Raw genomic sequence first — 25483 nt, forward strand, 5'->3', positions numbered from 1 at the left:
TCTCAATGAGTAAAATGAACCACAGCAATGTTCAGTGACTTGCTCAAGCTTCAGAAACCAGTCTCAGATTGAGCTGCAATTAGCTGGACCTGGTTTTATCATCAACCAACCTTGTGTTCTCATCACACACTTTTTCTTCTCCTCATGAGGGAGCCAGGCTACATGTTGTGGCTCTCTTCAAATCAAGTTTAGGGGTTAGTTTCTATTGTAATTTGCATTCTTAATAATTACTAACAGAAAAAGTTTACCATAGAGATTAAAGAAGAACTTAAAGAATTGTTTTAAATGACATGGTTTAACAGTATATCTATTTTGTTCACCATTTTATGCCTAGAATACATTTGTTGAAATACAAAATAAATAAATGAATAAGTGAAATAATTATGTACATTTAAGACTAATTATCTAATGAACAGATGTTGGCTACAAGAACCTTCTTCTACTTGGAAACCAAGAGTATAAATTTTGTTTTATTTTTATTTCCCCTTAAACATTATAATAATAAGCATATGTTTTTTGTTTATTTCTTCTTTAACATTATAAAAATAAGCATAACATTTTCAGTCATTCCTAAATTTTCATTGCCCTTTGCCTGTTATCTGTGACAAAGATAAATAAATGTGAAAAACTGTAAGCTAAAGGAAGGAAATGTGTTACTTATTTCTTCTATCTACTTTCACAGGATTAAGTAAATTTGAAGTTCGTCATTGTTGCCTGCCTTTTGGCTGTTGCTCTTGCAAAGCATGTAATGGGAGTTTTAAGCATCTCCATTCTTATTCAAAGAGAATGAACCTGGATTTTTGACTATGTGTAGAGGATAAGAGAGATCAACCATAGCAACTATATTCTAAGTGTGTGACCCTAAGCTATTAACCGTCATTACAAAACAGCCCTGTCTTTTCCAGAATGTGAATGAGTTGAATGCCCCTGTGTTCTTGAAAGATCTTCACTGTTGTGTTGGAGTTGGAGTTCTAGCTAGAAATGGAAAAGTTTACATTTTATTCTATGTTTTGATTTGCTTGAGAACTCACATTCCGTTAACAGTGTAGAGGAGACCCACAGATACATCATGGTTTATCGAAACAATGCCAAAGATTCACCATACTTAACAGCAATAGTGCAGAATCCATTATGGTTAGACATAAGACAATTATATATGACAAAGAACTGAACTTTTATATAGAATACCCAGATGTTGGTTAGAATTAGGCAATTTGTTAGCCACATGGCCTAGCAAAAATTTCTTAATTTGTCTAGCCTCATTTTTCTCAAATGTGAAACTAAAAATATTTTTCATATAAATTATTCAGTATTTAACAAAGTAATACATAAGAAAGTGTTTTGTACATAATAAAGAACTACATAAATGTAATGAACAGTTATGTTCATTATCATCTTAAAGGATATTATAGGAATAATTCATAGTTCCACAATCTTACACAGGGAATAAGTGCCCACATGCACACATACACCCTCAGCTGCTCACTCACTCTCCCCAAAGAGTCTAATGATGTTCAGACTCATTGCTACCTCATGCAGTCTGTATCTCAGGCATACATTTTGAAGGACTTTGGTGCTTCTTTAAATTTATATATAATTCAAGATCAAAACTGAAACTTTTTATTCTCTATATAAACAATTTTGATAAAAAGAGAAAAGTATCAATGGTTGACTTTTCAAATCAATCAGCTGGTCTATTCTTCCTTTCACTTTCATGGTTATACTTCAACCATGTAATACAATATTCTGGAACCTAGCAACAGATCTGTTCTATGCAACCCAACTCTCAATAGTTGTGAAGTGCAGCAAATTTGGGAAGGGTAGGCCAAAAATACATGCATCCAAATACATTAGGTGTGTGCATTGTCAGTATCTTTCAGAAATTCTCCCTTTGCTTTTCTAGCTGTCACCAATAGTAATAATATTATGACTACGGCTTTTGTGTTGAATATCCCATACCATGTGAACAGAGTGCTGAGTGAATTCTGAAACAAGGGTTCGTGCCATCTCATTCCATTTAAGGGCTAATCCCAATATTGCTGAAGGATTTGCTTCACTTTCAAGATAGACATTTTATCCCTGGAAAAAGGAAAGCTACTTGAGGAAAAAGTAAAAAAAAAAAATTTCCTCTCTTAGTTGATGTTGATATTTTGCCGGGGGCTGTGACTGTTCCCACCATGACTGAGGCCTGGTAGCAAATGAGTCAATTACCTAGAATATAAGAAGTTAATTATCTAAGGAAAATTTGACTTTGGTAAAATTAACAGAGTAATTCAAATAAAGAGAAAGTATTGTACTTGGAGTTTCCAGATTATGATTGTGGTTATATGCTTCTTTATGACATATGCAAAATAATGTAGAGACGTAAGTAATTAAAATATATTATCTTCTCTTCCCCCTAAGGGATCTGCCACCATCTCCCAGGAAGTAAGTCACAATTGTTTTTTATTAAGTAAGAATTTTAAAGTGTTTTTCATATTTGTTAGAGTTATTACATTAAACATACATTTTTTTGCAGAAATGTGAGCAGGTCGAGAATGTGGTTGTCTTTTCCAGAAAGGTAAAATTTATTTATATTATTCTGTTCAGTTTTTTATTTTATGAAACACAGTTGTTCCATTAAGCATAAATGATTTTCTCACTCAAAATGAATATTATTTTTTGTAATTAGTGTGAAAGTGTGATGTTTTCACTGCTTCACCACCTGCAGGCTTATCTGAAGGGAACCCAGGCAGGAAAGCATAATCATGGGTCATTTGAGACAACTGTCAATGTGGGATCTCTCTCAAAAGAATTGTTAATGGTCCATCATCTTTCCACTTGCCTTTCTCAGTTCTGTACTCTTGTGGTCACAATGCTGTTTTCTTACCTAGCTTTTTCTTAAAAAAAAAAAAAAAAAAACACAAATACTCTCCTGGCATTGCTGTAGGTCATAGTTTTCTTTTGATTCAAGAAAAGAGTTAAACTAACACTGATTTTTTTAAAACTTAGCTTTCTTTCCAGGAGGACCCCTGCTCCATATCCCAGGTGGTACAACACCTTGACTCAGGTCATCACAATGTGAACTTAAAATATTATTCTTATTTTGATCCAGATTGAAATTGAGACTTTTAAAATGTGTAAAATTCAAGGAAAATTTGAAAACCACAATTAATTTTTTTTAATGTAATATTGGGTATCATTGCCTTGGATTTTTAATTTGTTGTCAGAAAGGTTCAAAACAATATTTTTAAGTCAAGGATACTATGTACATAAAATAGCTGGAGTCTGGGATAAAAATGTTGGTTCTTTATGAAACATATCCTTATTAATCATTTGGTTAACAGGATCAAAAATAGTTTTCCTACAGGGCACTCAAATACCTGGTCTCCATTCTTTGCCCTTCTCTCCTTCCCCCCTGCTCCATGGATTTGGATATTGTGTTCAGTTCTCATACATTTGCCTCTAATCTCTAAAGCAGGGATTGACAACTATGGTCAGTGAGTCGAATCCAGCCAGAGATAATATTGTTTTTTTTTTGTTTGTTTGGTTGGTTGTTTTTTTCATACTTGTTTGAATGGTTGTCATGTGAAAACCATACAAAATTCAAATTTTAGTGTCTATACATAAAGTTTTACTGGCACACAGTCTATGAGAGTATAGCATGAAAGATTGAGAAGTTGTCACAGAATCTGTTTGGCCTGCAAAGTCTGGAATATTTATATTTGGCCCTTTACAGAAAAAAATTGTAGACCCTTGTTCTAAGACAAAGCCAGATTCCTTAACTGATATTCCTCTATAATCATCCAAATAGGTTTGCTAAATAATTACATATATATTTGTCTAATGCACATCAATATAACCATAACAACATTTAAAAAAATTCTATTCATGTACTGTCTAAAGTAATCTTGTGCATTTGTTTATTCATCTTACAATATCATCTAGCATGTGCTATATGACAGATATTATTCTGGATCCTGAAGATGAAACAGTAAAAAAATGGACAAAATTCTTGCACTCATGGAGATTACATTACAAACAGTAACATTAGTTATACAAAACAAACAAAAAAGAATTAATTCTTATTTTCCTCTTTATGGTAAAGAAAATATACTATATCCAAGAAGATATACCCTATAACCAAACCTGAGGGTATAATGGGTCTAATTCTTCCTTTCTTTAAGGAAACTCCAAAGAAGATAGATTCTGAAAACATTCTTATTTATATGAAACTATTTTATAAGTCTGGATATAATTTGCATTCTCAAAACCTATTTATAATATTTTTAGTGTTGTTAAAGTTCCTCTTTTAAATTGTCTAGAGGAAGATTTTTAAATTGCCTTAGAAATAGAATTTCTCTCTGCCCTCTTTCCCAAAATGGAAAAATGCTTATTATTTCTTCCATCTTTTTTCCAAAAGTGATTGACAACCAACAGCTGAAAAAGCAGATTTTGTTGATTTTTGACTGAAACTGTGAAGTCAATCCTTCTCTTTTACTTGCTGTACTAATAATTATATTAAAAAATGAGAGTAATCTCACATTTATTAAAATGATATTCAATAAATAATACTGAGGAGTTAATACTCCCAGGCCCTGGCCCCTAGTTTTTGTTGTTGTTTTTTTTTTGTTTGTTTTTTGTTTTTTTTTTCATCAAGGAACCTGCTAGCAGCTCATCTAGTAAGGTAAGAGACAGTTTCTTCCAAAATCAAAGAATCAAATATTAGGGAAATGGGCGCTTAATCCTGTTGTGTGGTATAATGCAATGTTCCCAATTTTCAGCTAAACTATAAACTTGAAATTCACAGGAATATAATGCAAAATCTATTTAAGCAATAAACAGAGATTCAAAATTATTTAGGGGGCTAAAATTGACTGTCAGAACTACATTCTAGCATTTAGTATTTCATTTTGGGGGGTTTATTCCCTGTTCTTTGAGAATAGATAGTTGAACTCTGACTCTAAGCTTGTGCCAATCAATGGCCTTCACTTGACACTTTCTCAATATTGTCCAGGGGTTTGTTTGTATGAAGGAGTGGGTTGGGAATGGGAAGGCCACAGACTCAGAAACGAATAAAAATAGCCAAGTGGTTTAGAATCATAGGGAAGTGTATCCAAGAGGCCGGAACAACTGTGATCTGGGCCATAGCCTAAGGGCCTCTTAGTGAGAAATTAGTAAAAACGCTTCCTCTAATTTGGAGATCTTGATCTGAAAGTAAACAACCATGTATTGCTAGCAATTGTCCTCCTTAGAAAAAACATGTATTTTACCTGGCCACAAACTTCACCAGATCTCCTTTTGCTTGTTTATTTCATTTGACTCCTCCTCACCCACCTGGACATTAGACATTGTCTGAATAATGTAGAATTAATGCTAACTTTAAAGCAAATGTATTTTTGTGTTGTTGTCTTGAACCAGAGTAAGGCCTCTGAAAGTGAACATTTTAACTTATTTAATTCTTAATAAATGTCCATATTGGGTAAATTAGACCTTTATTTCTTTCTTGTTGTTTTTGTTGTTGTTTTTATTAGAGATGTTGTAGGTTTACAGAACACCCATGCATAAAATGCAGAATTTCCATATACCTCCTTATTAACAATTTGCATTGGTGTGGAACATTTGTTGTAATTGATGCTAGAATATTTTTATAATTGTACTAATATAACAATTTATAATTGTCCGTGGTTTAAGTTAGACTTCACTGTTTAGGTAGTAAACTTCCATGGATTTTTTTAAGACCTTTATTTCTTAATATGTGTGGTTTTAGATTATTGACTCAAGTATTTTGAAGAGTTTTGTTGCAAATATTGATATGTCAATAAACTAAAGTTGATGTTTATTTTCTTTCACTAAGGAATCTAAAGAAATTGCCTCTGAGATAATTGTTTGACATTCAAATAAAATTGTGTGTCTTTGTAATGTGGGCTTTTTTATTCTTAGAAAATTGAGCTGACTGAAGAAGAAAAGCACTACATAAACCAGTTGGTAAATTTCACATAGAGATTGCAATTCAAATGAAAACATTTGACATCTGTTTCCTCTCCCAATGATCAGTGATCCTTCTTTCCCAAGAATATATTGCTCACTTTTTCAGAATAATTTGCTCACTTTTTCAGAATAATTTATACACAAAAATGTTTTCATTTTGTGATATAGATTCACTTTGACAAATAGTTGTGTCTATCATGAAAAAAAGTGAGATGTTCACTAATAATCTAATTAACTGAGAGTTCCAAACCTGAAAAAAAACAACAACAACAACAAAAAACCTGTTTTGAGTTTAAATAATCTATTTAGATGAAAATGTGGACCATGTTTTACTTGCTAGACCTGATTTATCTTCATGCTGGTAACACTATGTAACATCTCATGATTAAGGACTATCCACTCTATTTTCAAACATATTTTCACCCATCCTCCTTTAAATACTTAAGAGGTGTTGTTTAGTGGAAGTTATTTCACTTGGGAGTCACTTGGGAGTCTTGCAACTTGTTTAACAGTTGCTGCTCTACCACTTAGCATATATTTGAAACTTGAAAAGTATTTAACCTCTTTAAACTGAAGCTTTCCTTCTGTAAAATCAAAATAGTATTGCTGACCCTTCAGGAGTTTTTGTGGAGATTAAATATGATAATATATGCAAACTAATTTAGAGAATGCTGGGCATAGAGAAGACATAGAGGTGTCAATAGTGGTAGCTATTATTATCGTCCTTCCATAAATAGCAGAAAACTCTTTCTAAAACATTTGTCATAGACCAGCCTTTGTCTGAATACTTCCCAAAGATCAGACCCTCCCAACTAAAAATGAGTCTGATTTTAGAACTTTGTTTCTGTTTATTTACAATTATGATTTTAATTATATAATTTAAATTCTAATTTTAGAAAGTTCTAAAGATCTTCCTAATTTTTTGCCAAAAATGATTCACAATAGCAGTTACTCATTTTACTAATTTTGCCAAGGCCATTTTTTATCTATTAACTATTCTATTAATTATTCCCAGACAATTTCAAATATCAGTTGGCTTTTTAAAGATCCACTGAATTTACCTCTACACAAATTAGAGATCTTAATGAAGGGCTATATCTCTGCATCTGATTTCAAGAAATCCTGGCACTAATAAGGTCTTGTAAGTAGGATCAAAGCAGGGACTAGGGGATAGGGGGCATTTATTGAGATGACATGACAGATACTGCCAAAAATGCTTCACAGATATTAATTCATGTAATTCTATCATGTAAATGACACGCAGAAAGATTAAGCATCTTATGCACCCATTTTATTTAAAATAAAGCACATGTTTGCAAATTACATAGACTGTTTATTTATGTTTTAAAAAGTTACCAAAATTTAAAATGTCATAAGCCAAAATCAAACAAAATTGTAATTAACTTGTTTCAATATGACTTTCTGGTTTTGTATTCAACTTTATAGACTTCTGGGCTTAAAGAACTTACCAAGACATCAACTTTTAATTCTGAAATCTGAATTAACTACAAGATTTCTTCAATTCTGCAGTTCACTTTATGAATGTAGACACAGTTTTAGTGAATTTTACATAAATGAACTATTCTTTGCTTAGGTCTATTTGTTATCAAGTTGATCTGATCTGACTCATGAAGATGGTTTATTTTGGGGTAATTATTGTTAATTTTCTTTCCATCTAGTACAAAATCAAGCAGCATTACCTGCAGTAGACAGAGTTCCAAAATCTCCAGGCTTAACAATATCAGCCAACAGTTACCAGTGGAATCACATTAAGACAAACCCTAACTATTTCATCCCCACTTTGGTGAATCTACTTCCCCAATTCCAAACAGTGAAACTATAGATGTCTAAGAAAAAGAACCAAAGAAAAGAGTTCCAACAAATGAATTTAAATGAGATTTTGTATGCCAGATATTAAACCACAAATATTTAACATTCCTTATGTAATAATAAGAAATAGCTGCAATAATGATAAAAATTGAAGTGATTCCTTATTGCACTTAAAGTTCTTTATGTGATTGCTCATGTATTATTTCACTTAAATCCTACAGGAATTCTTTGACATAGGCAGGATAGAGAATATTATTTTCATTTTACAAAACAAAAATCTGTTATTCACAATTATTCAGTATCTTGTCGGAGCTTTAACTCACAATTCAACATCATTTTGTACTCTTTTTTTCTAACAGTAGTAGTAAATAGCAAAGCAGGATCATGAACCCAGGAAGCTCACAATTTAATTTAAACAATTGAGGATTTGGAGACCAAAGTCCTAATTCTGCCATCAGCATCCTGCAGTTGATTTCTCTGGGCTTCATGTGTCTTTCATGTGAATGAGTTTCTGAGACGGGACTATGGAAACAATATAGTAAATAAGCATTTCAGACTGTTGGTTTGCATGATACCATCTTTAAAATATACTAAATGTGGGATGTGACAATCTTTAAGACCTGAGTTCATTGTTTTTACTAGATCTCTTGTTAGGTTCTTTAAGCCTTAAAGGTGATACAGTTGAATGAGATATTTAGGTTAAGAATACAAAATCAGAAAGTCATATTGAAACAAACTAATTAAAATTTTGTTTGATTTCAGCTTATGATATTTTAAATTTTGGTACCTTTTGAATCACAAATTAGTCTATGTAATTTGCAAGCATGTGCTTTATTTTAAATATTCATGTTAAATTAATTATAGCAAATTTCCTCTGAAGGGGATATTTAAGTATATTGGAACTTTATGAAAAAAAAATTTTAACAGTGGATTTTTTTCTAAATACTCAATGATTTGTTTATCTAAAACACAGGAAAGGGAAAATGCAGTTTTCAAAATAATGTGAGAAAAATAATAACTAAAATTGCTATTATATGAAGAGTTGAGGTGACATTTATACTATATGTAATACAAATATTCACCTTGAAGCATTTTTTCATTCATCATTCATTCCACATTTATGGAGTACTCAGTCTATGTCATATGAAGTAGGAGGTGTTAGGGATTTAGAAATGAAACATAGCCTCTGCCCTCAAGAAGCTTAGTCTCGGAAAAGGTTCATAAACAGGATTGTGTGGTAGTACAAAAAGCCTGGTGACCAGAGAGTCTATTGAACTGTTTTGTAGGATATTTAGAAATGGCAGGATGACATTTTAAGGCAGAAACCAATAGAATTTACAGGGCCATTATCAAGGCAACCTGGAGGTGAAAGAATAGCACCAATACAATTTTGAAGGATTTAATTTTAAAATGAATGCTAAAGAAAGTAGCTCTTCTGTTGCCCAAGGCTTTTTTGCTAACAAAATTGCTTGGGTAAATCTACATTTCAGTTAGATTGTAATCTAATTGTAAAGGTAGTACCATCTCCCAATGCCTACTAAACCACTGGGAACAATAAAACTAATTAGTAGTGTCCCATCAACAACTGCTGAAATGAGTAAGTATTTCTCATTGGATATGGAAAGATAAATGTTCTTTCTGTGTAATAAATTGCAGAAACTGTATACTAATTTTCATGCATTCAGATAATCAATATATTTAACCACCTACTCTGTTAGATACTATTTTGTGCTCTGGATTATATTAACTAAAATGATCTGTAAATAGCTAATCTACACCAGGCCAGAATGTATATATACTTACAGGATTAAAAATTTCATAGAGAAACTGTTTTTTTTTTTTAATTTTCTGAATAGGTGATCATAAAATCTAATTTCTACATGTGCTTTTTAATCTCTAGCACAGCACACTACCATGATATTCTGGCAGAATTATCAAAAAGAGCAGGGAAAAAAAGAGTACATGCTGTATAGTCTCTTTGATAAGACAGTTGCAGTTTCAACTGTTAAGCTGTTTTCACTGCTGTTTCTGAGTAATAGAAACACATTTTCTTTCCAAAAGAAATAAATTTTGATCACATTCTTACAAGGACGGTCTTTATTTCTATTTTTCATATTTTCAGACTAAGCTAGCACAACCATTTCTTTAACCCCACCTTTTTCCCACTTTGGTCAGCCTTGAAGCAACTTCATATTTGTTTCTTTGAGGCCAATTATTTCCAGTTTAGTCTGTCATATTGAAACTGAACAAAACCAGGCTCTCTGCCCTATGTGTGTAACAGCCAATTGATGACACTGGAGTTTCAAAGACAGAAAGGGTTTATTGCTAAATGAGAAGAAGGAGAACAGATGGCCCCTCCCAAAATCTGTCTCCCCAGATCTAAGGATTTTAGGGCTTTTATGGATTCAAACAAGGGGAGATAGAGTAGTTACCTTTACAATAATAAGTAGAAGCAACTACAATTTACAAAGTAAATATGTGGAGCTAGATTAGAACTAAACTAGCCACTACAATAACAAGTCAGAGTTTGGCTCTGGGATGATTCAAGTTCTTTCATTAACATTAAGGGGTTGTCTTTGTGATTATGACTCTAAAGTTGTAAAACAAGATAGTGGGGTACAAGGTGGGCCAGTTATGAGGATTTTGCAATTTGCAATTCCATGGGTTTCAGTAATTTCAGATACTTCCTTTCAGCTATTCTACAATACACTGGAAAGTAAGAAAAAGGAATCTATGTAATGACTCAGTCATTATAATTATTTGTTAAATCTTAATTTCTTGATACAATATTTCATGTCCTATAAGTATATGGGTCCTAACCTCAGCTATATGGTTTGAACTATTTATTCTAGCATTTCCCTGATTTGCTCCTTGTCCATTAAACCTTCTCCAGGGTCCTTCATTTCCTGTTTCAGTTTACACACGCCAAGAGAATACCTCCAATTTCACTTCAGAAGCAGTAAGGCAGGCACTGAAAACATACACCTTCTAAAGCCTTCGCTGTTTTATCAAAGATTTACATTCAACAAATATTTATTAAGTTTCTACTAGCTGCCAAGAACTGTTCTAGATGCTAAAGATACAGCAGGGAATAAAGAAAGAAGTCCTGCCTTCATGGCTTGCATTCTACTTGGGAGAAGCAGCCAAGAAACAAAGAATACATAGTATCTCAGGTGTGATAAGAGCTCTAAAGAAGAAAAGGCAGGGGGAGGGCATAGAGACAATTTTGAATAGGATAGTCAAGGATGAATGCAGTAGAAAGTAGTTTTAAAGCAGTCTGTAGCCTTTCCCTGGGATCCACAAATACATCCTGTGCTCAGAACCAGGTGTGTCAGCCTTGCAGGATAAAACACAAACCCTTAGTAAATAAGGGGACTGCTGGTACATTCCTTCCACTTTTGTGCTGAGCACATGTAAACATGAACTGCAGTCTGACTCTGGTGGGCATGTTTTACAACATCCATTTCACACACCAGTGATATCGCTGTCCCTGGTGGGGAGGGGATGGGGTTCTTCCACTGTGGCAGAACGCAAACATGAGACGGATGCTGTGCCTAGACTATACTATCTCCCTGCATCAGAATGAGACTCACTGGCTATGAGGAACTGACACCCACTAGTATAGCTGACCTTGTTCTGTCTCTTCTCTATGTGAGTAAAATGTCTTTCCATCAGAGCATGTGTGAGTCCTGCTTTTGCTGGCAACCCTGACATCTGTATTGGAGTGGGTTGAGATCTCTATAGATGTTTCTCTTTCTGACTGACAATGTCCTTTTTATAGAGTGACAGTTTGAAAAGATATGAATTAAGTTTGAGAGTAAGCACGGAAGAAGGTTATTCCAGGTGGAAGGAACAGTAAATACAAATTAATTGCCATAGGAATTTATTATACTTGGGGAGACTTCAAAAAAACCAACAGGGATAGAGAAGAAGGTAAATAATAGATAGAAAGAAATGAGGTCAAGGGGAAAGGAGGGTACAGATTATAAATGCTCTGTAGGTTGGGTTCATGCTTTGGATTGAGATGGAAGCCAATGGGGAATGACATGACCTGATTTATATTTTGAAAGGGAGGCAAAAATGGAAGGAAATGTATTTTTACTTTGACTTTAGAGAAACTTCTAGGCCTTTGATCTTTCCATATCTTTGTATTCATCTGTTCACCTTTAATTTTATTTTATTATCTTCTAATTCAGTTATTTATGTTTATTATTCAGTATATACTTTCAATAACTCAAATGACTCCTGTGAACTTCTGGCTTTGAATAACCCTACCAGGTGAAATTGCAATCTTGGAAAATCATTAAATTACTTCCAGTGATGCTCTACCAAGGAAACTCAACTCTTTATGAAAAACATGTTCATGTTATATGTTTTCTAACCTTATTCAAAATACAAAATTGCTTACCAAATCTTTTCTTTGTATTTGGTGAAGTACTTCTCCCTTTTCCTTCAATAAATTGTTTTAAAACATCATTAATTTTCTGAAGCATCCAATTTATCTCACTCAGTAGTAAATTCCAGAAAACAATCTTCCTCCTGTTTTATAGAGAAAATTGAGTTCATTTGGCAAAGCTGCCTCGACTTCCCACCCTCACTCTGTCTCTTCAAATTTCTAACTCTCACCCTCCTTCCACTCTTAAAGGGACCCTCATCTTTTCTAAAGACCCTTTGGTTTTCATTTCACTTTTTATTCTTAGGGAATTTTAAAAAATTAAAATTATTTTTTCTAATGAAAATTATGATAGCAAAAATAATAATAATACCCACATGTTTATATTTGAGCACTTTCTATTTGGAATAAGATTTATATACATTCTCATTTTATCCAGTCTCAAGTATTATTATAACAACTTTAAGGTGAGAAAAGTGCAACTCAAAGAGATTAAGTCACCTCCAAGGTTGCTGCAGCATTTGATTAAGCTTTCCTTCCTGAAATTGCATCCCCTTGGCTTCCACAATACACAGATTGCCTGCAAAGTTGCTTCACTTCTGATATTATTTTCCTTCTAGGAGGTTTTCATTGACATCTCTGTTTTCTCTAACATATTGTATCAGTGCTTTCTAGGGGTTCCAACTTCAGCTCCATCTCTTCTGACTCTACATATTTTTCCTGGATGATCATTTTACTTTCATAGTTTTGATTAAGATCAATAAGGTGATAACTCCCAAATCTGCAGCTCCAGTGTCCACTTTCTTCTCCCAAATTTAGACTTGCATATCTAGGCTTTTCCTGGAGTTGTCTGACTGCAATTGCCCTTAACTTCATCTGTTCACAAATTGTAACATAAGCCTCTTGAGGACAGGAACAGGATTATATCACTCTGTATCCCCAGTGCTCAGGAGATGCTGTGTTATGTAGTGGGCAGTCAAATGGTCTTCGATATTTGTCAACTGCAGTGTGCATCATCTTAGTGATTCACAGCATTATATATCCCCAGATTTTCTTTAGTTAAATAAACAAGCATTGTGGATTTTGTCTTGGAGTCTAGATGGTGCTTTCATTGTAGGAGAAACAAAGAAAAGGAGGAGGAAGCAGAGGAGGATAAGAAATAAAACAGCATAAATATCACTATGAATACCTGTTCATGCATTGCAGCCTTATGCCACCAACTTAATGCCACACTTGAAATATAGCCAAACTTTCTTGTTGCTATTCCCCTTATAAATGAAAGACTCTGGAATTTTAAAAGAGCATGGTGTTTGGCTATACAGGGTAGGATAACTGTCTCAATTATTAAATTACAGGACATGTTCTGGTCCATCAATCTTCTAAAGTGACCTATTCTTGCTGAATTCTGAGACCATAAATAAAATAAGAAAGCTACTCTTATTTTTGTAGTTCTCTACTCTTATTTCCCATTGTCATACATAATCCCCACACTTCCTATATTGTTGACTCTGAAAATAATGGGTGGAATAATGCCTACATTTTGGTGTTCCAACCTAATGTAGGGGTGAGTTAAGTTTAACTATAGTTTTTTAATATGTTTATTAACATCTATCAATTTTTCTTATCTTGTAGTTTGTTGTTGTTGTTGTTTAGTGGTACTTTGGAGAATTAGTTTACTTCTTATTCACTAAGCCATGTATGTCATACATGTATTAGAATAGAGTTTAATAACATTGGTTAAATGAATTGGTGAAGAGAAAAGTGAGAGAAGAAAAGAAGGGAAGAAAGAAAGAGAAGGAGGGAGGAGAGAAGAGGGAGGAAGAAAGGAAAGAAGGATAAAAGGGAGGAAGAAAAAGAATGATAAAAGGGAGGAAGGAAGGAAAGAAGGATGAAAGGGAAGGAGGAAGGAAACAAGCAAATCCTTTGATACTTCCAAAATAAATAAAGCAATATTTATTTTTGAAAATCAAATGTATTTCAACAGTTACTGAATCTTTTATATCTTTTTTCCAATGGAAAATATACTAGAGATTGGATTCATTTTGCATTTGAGTAAAGACTATGTATCTACAATGCTTAGAAATCACATGACAAGGAAATAATAAGAATAATTAAAACTGAATTTGACTTCAATTCTTTGGTTTCCTTAATAAAATATTTATATTTCTTCATATACTAACCATAGAATAACATAAATTTCCAATAGAGCTGTTCAAATATGGTATAGAAAATTCACCTAATAAATGCTTCTTTAAGACACTTGGTACAAAATTAAACCTTACATTTTACTTATACACAAGTAATGCATTTGTTTGTCTATTACATAGTTTCTTAAACCTTAGAATATTAAATCACCTGGAGATATTTTTAAAATGCAGAATCCTGGTATATTAACAAATTTTGATTCAGCATGACTGGAAAGGGGTGAGAGAATGTGTTTTTCTAACAAGCTGCCAGGCAATGCTTTTTCTGATGATCCCCTTGTCCACATATTGAGTAGCAATAGACTAGGATATATAACTTACCCAAACTTTCCATGAGATTTCCCAATATTCTGAGTACACTGAATTATCCAAACAGTAAAAAAGAGGTAAATTTTTATACACATTTACCTAAGGACCCAGTGAAAACTAATTTTTTTCTTCTTTATCTCTTGTAATCATGGTAACACATGGCTTCCATTGAGGAACATGAGTATATAAAGACTCAAGAAAGTAAATTACATTCCCAAACATATGCACCCAGTTGCTATGTAAGATATATAGCCCTGATGTCCAAAGGTCATTTTACTTTAAACATGAGTATTATTTTATCATACAGGTTTTTTCACACAAATACTGAATTTTGGCAAACATTTGCATATAATTTATGACTTAAAATATTATAAATAAAATGGAGTAAGGAAAAAGGGAAATTTAAATAAGAATTTGTAGGAAACACATTTCAAATAAACAATGACTCCAATTTCATTCTGCCATTTATCACCATTTATTAGAGACAGATAAAGTTTTGATAACATTTTAGGTAACTTTTCTGGCATAGAGTTTTCCATCTTTGATATGTGTTTGTTGAAATAAAGTAGATTGTTTCTACAGAAATAATTTCATTTATTTCTACAATTGTTTTGCTCTTTGTGATATTCACAGGTGCCTAGACTAACATTGGCATTGACATCTAATGGAGCCATCTGTTTCCTGGTCTCTTTGTCATCACAATCTTCTATTGTGAATTTATCTTGTTATAAAAGTTCTTCTTAGCACATGTGGGGACAGATTTTTGGCATTGCTTTCCATTTCCATACTCATCATTGACATGATTTGGGAAAACAAATGGAGCATTTCAGTGTGTTTAAATACATCAGACTGCTGGAGAAGAGCATCCTCTCCTAGGGTGTCAACTGAGCTGCTCAGACTCTTGTGTCTCATCTTGGGAAAAGATAATTCATTCAAGTACCATCTAATAGGATGTTTTATTCTAATCTTTTGTTGGGTAGATTAGATTGAAAACCATTTAGGAAAATGCATATGACTTATTGAAAATTTTTTATTGTGAGAAAATTTAAAGAAATGTTGACCTTGTGTCAAGATCTAAAGGTGAGTTCGAGATCTCAGTGCCCCCCCTCCCCGTGAGGACATCAGCCATCATTGTGCAATGTAAATGATGTGGAAAATAGGGGGAATGTGCACCATCTGCACTGTTGGTGATACATCCTGGAAGCCATTTATTTCCTTGTCTTCATATCTGGTCTCCACTTTGCTAATAATTGCTTTTATTTTTAATTTAAAGTTGTAGTTCAAATTTACAGAAAAATGATCACTTGGGTAGCATAAGCTATCTTTTTTCAAATGTGTGCCGGTTTGAATGTGTTGTGTCCCCCAAATGCCATTATCTTTGTAGTCTTGTGGGAGAAACGTTTTGGTGCTGGTTGGATTTGCTTGGAATGTGCCCCACCCAGCTGTGGGTGATGATTTTGATGAGATGTCCCCATGGAGGCATGGCCCCGCCCATTCAGGGTGGGCCTTGATCAGTGGAGCTATATAAATGAGCTGACTCAAAAAGAGGGAACAGAGTGCAGCTCTGAGTGATGTTTTGAAGAGGAGCAAGCTTGCTAGAGGGGAACGTCCTGGGAGAAAGCCATTTTGAGGCCGGAGCTTTGGAGCAGATGCCAGCTGCCTTCCTAGCTAGCAGAGGTTTTCCGAATGCCGTTGGCCATCCTCCGGTGAAGGTACCCGATTGCTGATGTGTTACCTTGGATGCTTTGTGGCCTTAAGACTGTAACTGTGTAGCAAAATAAACCCCCATTTTATAAAAGCCTATCCATCTCTGGTGTTTTGCATTCTGCAGCATTAGCAAACTAGAACAAAATGCATGTATTGTTTCTAAAGTTTATAACTTTTTTTGAAGTTTCTTCATTCTCATCACTATATCTTTTTCCATTGCCTTTTCATTGTCCTTATATCATTCAAAAAGAATTTCTGGTGTTCTGCATAATTAACACTGTATAACAGTTAGACTTCCTTGTTTTACTAATTCCTTTCATTTAACTCATTTTTATTTCACTTGTGATTTGGCTGACAAGATAGAAAGTTGTGGCTTCAAACTTTTATCATCTTTTTTTTTGGAAAATATTTTATCAAAGTCTTTTTGTATTATATACATGTATACATATTCTTATAACTTGTACCCTTTTTTTTGTGTTTTAACATGACTGACAGTTACATTAAACTCCTATATGAAAACAACACTTCATCAAGGAAATATACTTTCCATAGTTTGACTAGTGCTACAGCCCTTACTTTAAATCAGTGAGGCAAAAATGAGCAGATTTGGAACAGGGGAAGCACCATCAGTCATTAGCTCTGTTCAATGTCTTAGAGGTTTACAGTTAATTAAAGGAAGATTAGTTTTTCTCTATTTACACAAAAGATATTACTGCAATGTTGTAACATAACTGACAGATTAAAAAAGATCAGGAAAAAAATTTATCTATTATAATTTACCTTGCAGTTTGCAATTAATTGGTATAAAATATCATGTGCCTGTAAGTCCTATGGTAATTATATTTTCCAATCAAAATATATTAAATTCAGATTTCTGTAATTCACAAAAAATCTGGGGTGTTTCTTTTTCTGCAGCAGAACAGGATCCACTAGCATATAACCAAATTATGAAAGCATCAAAGAGTTGAAAATCAGGTTAAATTGCTGAATCAGATTTAAAGGAAAAAATCAACTTTGCCAATTACATTTCTCAGAGTAACTATAAATATTTTTCCTGTGATTTTTTTCAAGTATATTTTATTCTATTCAGCGTCATTAATGTCTAACATATGGGTTACACAACCTCCATCATTCTCGAGCCAGACTCCTGGCTCAATTTCATTCACTCAATTATAAAACCAGTCCCTAATTATTGCCATTCTACCTTCTAACCATCACTTTAGATTGTGCCTTCATCATCATCCCTAATGCCATTATCTACAACCCCTAATATCTCACAAGAATCTAAGTGGTCATCCTGTCTCGTTTTTTCCTCCTTACATATTGAACTGTCTACACTTCCAAATCGCTAGGCACTCTTTCGTTTTTGTTTCTTTGTGGTCTCCAGACACCTTCCATTTTCAACATGTTTCTCTCTCTCTACTCATCCTTTATGACTCACCTCAAGCTTTTACCTTCTTTTATCTTAATGTCCATTTTCCTCTTCTGTTTAAGATAATCTTTTTGCATACCTTTATAGCACTTTAATATTTTATATCACAGCACTCATATTTTACTTATCAATATACCCCATTAGTTGCTATTTAATTTCTTTGTATGTCTAGTATGTTTCATTTTTCAATTTTTGTATGTCTAGTAGGTTTTATGACACTTTGGAACATAGTTTGATCAGTAACTGTTTGATGACTAAATGAAGGAAGGAATATTTTTGCTGATTTCTCCTATGTGTTTGTCACAAGACTCAGCCCAATGTGAGGTTCCTTGTGTTTGCCTTTATCACAGCTCTCCTGGCGGCTATACAGGACTGTAAGTGTATCAGGAATATTTTGAGTAGTATGTTCTCAGTAACTATCCATAGAGTCTCTCTTTTTTTACTGTGCTCTGGCTATTTGCCTTCAGCAGGACATGGCTTTATTTTTAATTTTTTTTTTCTATGTGAACATTTTCATTGAATTAACCTATAAAGTTCATTAAGGACTTAGAGTAAAGCTCAGTATACATACACAGACACACACACACATACATAAGCACACAAAAAACATACATATACACACTAAGTATATTGCTTAACGTAAAAATAAAATTTTCAAAGGAGCACCATCAAGATGTGGGGATGTCAGGCTGATAAAATGTCTTCAAAAATAAAAAGCTGGAGACCTACCAAAATGAGGAGTTTCCCAGTTTTGTCATTTACTTCTATGTGCTACATAAAGCACTTGACCTCTCTGAAACCTGTGGAACCTGTTTTTTTTTTCTTCTTCTTTTCTTCCTCTGTTAAAATTAATAGACTTTTCTACTTTGTTGTTCTTTGTTTAATTACTGGGAAATTCATCAGGAAATAATATTACTTCAACCAATCCACCAAGATCTAGTGGAAGTCTCAGACAACAAATTGGTTATAAGAACACAGTTTGTCACATGGTTTTGTTATAAAAGAATAGAAGTGGGAAAATAAAATTCTAAGAAAAGAGAAAGAGCAGAATGGTGGGCTCTGTTGGCACAAGGAATATTTGAATTTAAGTAACTTTTGAGATGCTTAAAATATATCCATATTCAAAACAACAACAACAACATGTGTCTTGGGCCAAATTCAGGGTTTACCTTTTCATTTTTCACACTACAATTCCAGTCATAGACTATTCTTCCCTTTCTCACACAAAGGAAATGTATGTCCCAAAGAGAACTGATATTTGAATATAGCAAGTTAATTATAGAAACATCCTGTTATACACTCATTTAAAGATGTCATCAACAGAAATATCAGTTTAGTCTATCAATTACCCGAAACTTTGCCTCTGTTCTGTTTACTCACATTGGGGCAGGTAGGTGCGTTTTTTACAATGGAATTTAAGTTATAAATTTCAGATGTTAATTATTTTCTTCTTTTCTTTTTTGCAAGAGAGCCCATTCATCTAAAGAGGTAAGACATTTCATTTGCTGGAAAACTTGATAATCAACCATATATTACATTTTAAATCTGTGTTCTTTATTTTAACAGAAATATCCTTATTTAAAAAACTCTTGTAAATATGCCCCTGTACTGTCCAAATATACTTCCTTCTCTGCATTTTTATTCTATAAGAAGAAGCAATACTTATGCCTGAATGTATCTGTATCACAATTGCTGAAGTGCAAGTGTACATTGATTTCATTCATTTATGATATCATGGAAAAAGACCCAAGAATATTGTTTACTAGTAGCATTTAGATGAAAACTCAAAATGCCTTTCTGGGAAACAATTGTTCTCTCTGAACCTCAGTATCTTTGACAGGTAAGTAAACATCTTGACTGAAGCTGATTGAAATTCTGATTCTATAAAGTATTATGCATGTCTAATGGAACTCAGAGGCTGTTAACACACATCTGGAATGGTAAGTTTCCGTCTTCTGATTTTTGAGACTTGATGTCAGAGGTTTAAATTGACCACATCAAATAAGATGGGAATTTTCATTTATTTAACATTTTCCTTAATGACATGTGTCTGACATTTCATACTAATTTGACATGTCATATCATTGTAATTGGATCTCAGAAATACTTCTCACCAACATACTAAAAGAATTAATATAACATGACAGTAAAACATTTTAGAATTGATTTCCAAAAATAGTCACAGAAAGCATGAAGGACATTTGGCTTAAAAGAAATAAATATTAAATAATGCAGAGTTTGAAGAGACAATAAGCTCATCATAAGTCAAGAGTGATTTGGATGAGCCAGAATTACAAATAATATGCACAAACACTCACACAGTCACTTTCTCCAACTAATTTGGAATTATTAAATTCCTTTTCCCTGGAATATTCAAGGATGGGAAAGATAGTCGGGGCTTGGAGTTAATAGTGGAATGGAGACTTAAGCCCTATTCAAGAGGTTGGAAGAAATCAGTGCCAACAAACAGTAAAAATGTAAACACTCCACGATTTTTACATTTTAAAAATATATTTAATTGAAAAAGTGAAAAACTAACTATACTTTTGAAAAACAGTCATGTAGAGGATGTGTAAGGTTATACTGACTTTAGCAATTTGAGGTCTTAATTTTAATTATGTGAAATAGTTGCATTGTCATTATTTCAATTCTCTGCAGTTTTTCACTTTTCCTTTGAGCATATACATGAAAATTATACCTATTTACCATCATTTCTGCAGTATCCATCTTATCCAAAATATGCACCATATCAACTACCATATAAACCTCAGCCATATCCAAATCCTTACAACACTGATCAGTAACCACAGGACACGATCAAAGGTAAGCTTCTTTTAAACTCAAAGTTTCCTTGAGTTTTCTTTCAAGGCATTGGACTTTGTGTGTATGTTTTGTTTTGTTTATTTAGGGGCAAAGAGGATTACTTGGCTATGTCAATTGTGAAATAGGAGGAAAACATTCAAATGAAAAAGCCAAATGGGTAAAATACAGAAATGAAACTCATATGAGAAATGGCAAGTGGAAAAAAAAAAAAAAACATTTGGTAGAAATTCATTCAATAAATATTTCTCAAGTCTTTGAAGTATCAGGAGAAATCTTGGTATATACGTAGTTCAGCTATGAGATTTGAAGACATGGAAATGAAGGAGTACTTTAAAAGACTGGAAAGAAAAACTGCTCACTGTATTATTTTTTCGGAAATAAAGGTCCAACTGAAATTTGTATTCTTTCTATCACCAGATATTTCTTGACCACACATTGTGAGCATGCCATGGGATTGCCACTGCAGATACACACAGAATTAAACAAGATTCTTTGCACTCAAGAGCTTATTGTCTAGTTTCTGAGATAGCTATAAAACCCAGCAGTCATTATAGAATATCATTTGCTAAAGAAGTGATGTGATTGGATGGGTTCCTTAGGCATATTACGTAAGCAATTCTATGGTGGCAAGAGTGAGAAGGATAGTCAGATCATATAAAGGCCATTGGAGAACTATCAAAATAATTTAGAATGAGAAATGGGAAGAGCTTGAACTAAGAAATAAGTTGTTCTTAGTTAAGAAATAAGTGTGCTAAACATAGCAGCAATTTTCTTTATTGTAAACTCTATATATATACTACTTTAGAATTATTTCAGTAAAAGTCTTTTATGAGAATGCTTCTAATCTAAAAGGCCAAATTTTTAGACAAGGATGTTTTGTCACAAAGAATATGATACCTGAGTGGATATAATAAAAAAAAAAAAAAAGAAAAGAAAAGAAAGCATAAGACTAAGACATTAGCAGTGGTCTGATATGTTGTTAAAATTTAATTAAAAATATATTCAAATATATTCTCTTTATCCACAGGCTTGCTGGGACTCCTATTTACTTTTAACTCATGATTCTTCCTATTCAAAAATCTTTTTTGCCCAATTGTCAACATCTTATTAAGCCACATGTAACATATCCAAAGTGCTTAAAAAGCATGTTTTCAAAAATAATTCAAGAGTAGAATATTATTTGCAATGTCTTATATATTATAGTGCAATTTAAAAATACTTTGATCCATGAACAATTTTTCTGCAACCAAATTCAAGGTTTTTTCAAAACCAAAAAGAAAATTTAATAAAAATCTTCATGGTCAACATATATCTGAGATCACAATCATTATTTTTCGAAATAGTAGAAATGATATGCCTTGGACTATTTGATGTTCTACTTTGTTTTCTCTTTTAAAGTTTCAAAAATTTAAAAAAAATTATGTTCATAATAAATTGATCTATAAGCACCTATTTGATACCCCTACTTTGTCTCAACTCTAAATAAAATTTTTCTGCAACCATGAGACGGCAATTGTCATAATATTCTGTGGTATTTCAATATTTCTGAAGACACACCATTTCATACACTTCTGGGAAAACTATTATGGAAGAAAGCAGGGCACATCAAAATCAAGAAGCAAGAAAATCATCTAGGCAATTTCATTTTAATTTTGAAGTATTCTATACTAAATCAACATCTAATCCAAGCAGTTTGCAGAAAATTACTAGAATGCTAATCAACTTTTGGTCTTTAATTTTAATCATATATGTAAGGAAAACTGATGCCATCATGATAAGTAGTTAAAACGAAAATCTCAGCTATATAATGATTATGCATATGGGCAGTTAAAAACTTACAGATTGCGTTGCATTACAATTTTAATGAGAGAGAATATCGCATTCACCAAAATTCCTGGGGACAGGGCTTCTCCCTCTGAGAAAAACAGCCAAAACTAAAGGCCAATCTCCAGTCTTCAGACGGCTACACCCTGCTAGGAGGGTCACTGTTGGGAACAAGAAGGGACCAGGAGGGTGCTGAGGCTCAAATAAGGAGGAAGGAGTCCGAGAGCCAGGGGAAGTTGGTAGAATGCTGTGAGGGCTGTGTGTGTTGTGTGCTCTCTTTTGAACTGTGTTGTGATCCCTCCGCTTTGGTGTGTAAAAGACGTCTGAAGTTGAATACATCCAAATCAGAACTATTTGCTCTGTCCGACCTTCTGTCTCGCTTAATTGCAACATGCACTTGCTCAGATTAAAAACCTAAAAATAACCATTGACTTTTTTCTCCTCTTACACTCTTTACCTATAAGCAGAGTATCAGCAAATCTGATGGTCTCTTTCTCTCATATATGTATGTACAGTTGAATAAATTTTCAAGTTATTCTTTGCGATCCCAGTGAAAAGTTTTGTTCATAAAGAAGTTCAAGCTCCAAAACAGAGACCCCCTTTAGATGACATGCGTTATGTAAACATTCTATCGATTGGGCACTTCTAATAAATTAGGCACTGGGAAAAAATTTTGCTTTATGGTTTTCTTTGGAAGAAGGCTGGCTTGATACAGCATCCCTGAGATACCTGATTCATGGTCTGTCATTCAAATAGGCATTTTTACATCGTCATTTACCTTTCAAATGTTTTAATATGGCTCTCTCACTTTCTAGTGATATAATTTTTACCAGGATATTTTACCTGCCTCAACCCCAGTTTTCTCTGGGGGGAGGCCATCTAAAAGGGGTTGCTGGAAGAATTAATAAGATAACAAATGAAAGGCATAGAGCAAACATTTAAAAATGGCAATGAATATTATCACTCACTATGCTCATGGGCTTAATGCTTTCCCACAAGTCATTTTATTAAATCTTTACATACTTCTTTTAAAGCAGTTGTAATTTCATACAAATAAAGAAATTAAGGTTTAACAGAATTAAATTACTTGTATGAACTCCCACAGTTGTTCAATTGTTAGAGGTGAAATCTATATTCAGATCCCTTAGATTCTAAAGCCTGTGCTGAGTATAATAGCCCCATTCTGCCTGTATTAGATTCCTATTGGCTTAAAACAAAACAAAGTTATTGTCATACTTCTGGAGGTCAGAAGCCCCAAATGGGTCTCACTGGGCTAAAATTAAGGTATCAACAGGGCTATGATCTTTTCTGTCACTTCTAGGGAAGAATCTGTTTTCTTTCCTTTGCCAGCTTCTAAACTTACTGCTCTTAGAAAGGAATATATTTCAAACCATTGACCATTAGAGCCAATCTGCACTGCAAGTGAATGCCTGAAAACCAGTGTATCTATTTCTAAGTCAAGTAGAGATAAAATGACCAATTTTTAAGAAGTCATGATGTGTTGATATATGCAGTACACAGAAAATTGATCTATGGGTTAAGGTCACTTCCCATTCTAAGATTTTATGATTCCTTAAATGACTTTAAATCAGAACAAAAGACATTGAAATAATAATGTAAATACGAGCTGATATCAGCATAATTATTCAGATTAATGGCACATATGTAATTTCTTCTAAAGATGTTTTTTCCTTTATAGAAGAATGGAAAAGGTAACTGTGGTTTATTAATACAATAGAATACAATATAACCCATTAAAATATAAGGAATAGATCAGCATATGTCAATTTATAGACATATCAAAAACATAATATTGAATGAAAATTCTAAGTTGTGAAAGAATACAAACAGAATGATTCTATTTATATGCAAATTTTGAAAACACACAAAGCAATCATTTTTCCAGGGATTGGTTGACAAACTATCCCTCAATGGCCAAATCTGACCCCCAGACTGTCTTTGTAAGGCTGGGAGCTAAGTTTTGAAGGGTCTGAATATGCAACAGAGATCTGCAAAGCCTAAAATATTTTCTATCTGGTTCTTTACAGAAAAAGTTAGTTGGCCTGCATGTTTTATGGACTATAAAAATGTGCATATATAGGAAACATACATGAGAATGATACACACCAATTTCTGAATTGCTTACCTCTGGAGAGGGAAAGGTGAGGGAAATATATCTGTATCATTATGTTTGTTTACAAAATGAGATAGGAAGTAATTATGGCAAAATGTTAATGTCTGTTGGGAGTGCATAGGTGTTTAGTACTGAAATACTTCATAATTAAAAATAGTATTTTAAGAATGTGGTGAATAAATGCATGTGAAAATATTGATGCCATCTCAAAAAAATGTTAATAAGAGCATACGAAATTTAAAAGTGACAGAGCCTAAACTGCCTAGAGAAGTGTGGTAAGTTAGGAAGGGAGACGGAGACTGAGATGGGCTTTGGGATAACTTATTGTGTAAGTGAAGCAGGGGCAGGGACTGTAGGAACTTCCCAGACCTCTGCCATTTTGTAGCTTTTCTGTGTTTGCTATTTTGGTCACTTCATATCCATTCTTTAGTGATTAGCTATATAACCTTCAATGTACTTTTTTTAAATATACATACCCAACAATCATCCACAGTGTGCAATCAATTATTCACAGTACCACATAGAGTTGTGCATTCATCATCAGAATCAATTTTTCAACATTTTCCTTACTCCAAAAAAATAAAAATAAATGTAAAAAAGAACACTTAAATGTTTCATCCCTCCACATCTCACCCTATGTTTCATTTAATTTTTGTCCCCATTCTTCTATTCATCCATCCATACACTGGATAAAGGGAGTGTGATCTACAAGGCTTTCACAATCACACTGTCACCCTTGTAAGCCACATTGCTATACAATCGTCTTCAAGAGTCAAGGCTACTGGGTTGGAGTTTGATAGTTTCAGGTATTTACCTCTAGCTGTTCCAATGCATTAAAACCTAAAAAGGATTATCTG

General features: G+C 33.3%; 1 protein-coding gene across 1 annotated transcript in view; it reads right to left on the reverse strand.

The window, feature by feature from the left end:
* The window catches only part of CSN2 (casein beta), a 41396-nt gene extending 18818 nt beyond the window's left edge, over positions 1-22578 (reverse strand). Inside the window, exon 1 of the mRNA XM_037831438.1 lies at positions 22508-22578. The gene's annotated coding sequence lies outside the window, so the exon portion shown is untranslated. The remainder of the gene's footprint in view (positions 1-22507) is intronic.
* Between the last annotated feature and the right edge of the window lie 2905 nt (positions 22579-25483).

This window comes from Choloepus didactylus, chromosome 3, assembly GCF_015220235.1.
Source record: "Choloepus didactylus isolate mChoDid1 chromosome 3, mChoDid1.pri, whole genome shotgun sequence".
NCBI lineage: Eukaryota > Metazoa > Chordata > Mammalia > Pilosa > Megalonychidae > Choloepus > Choloepus didactylus.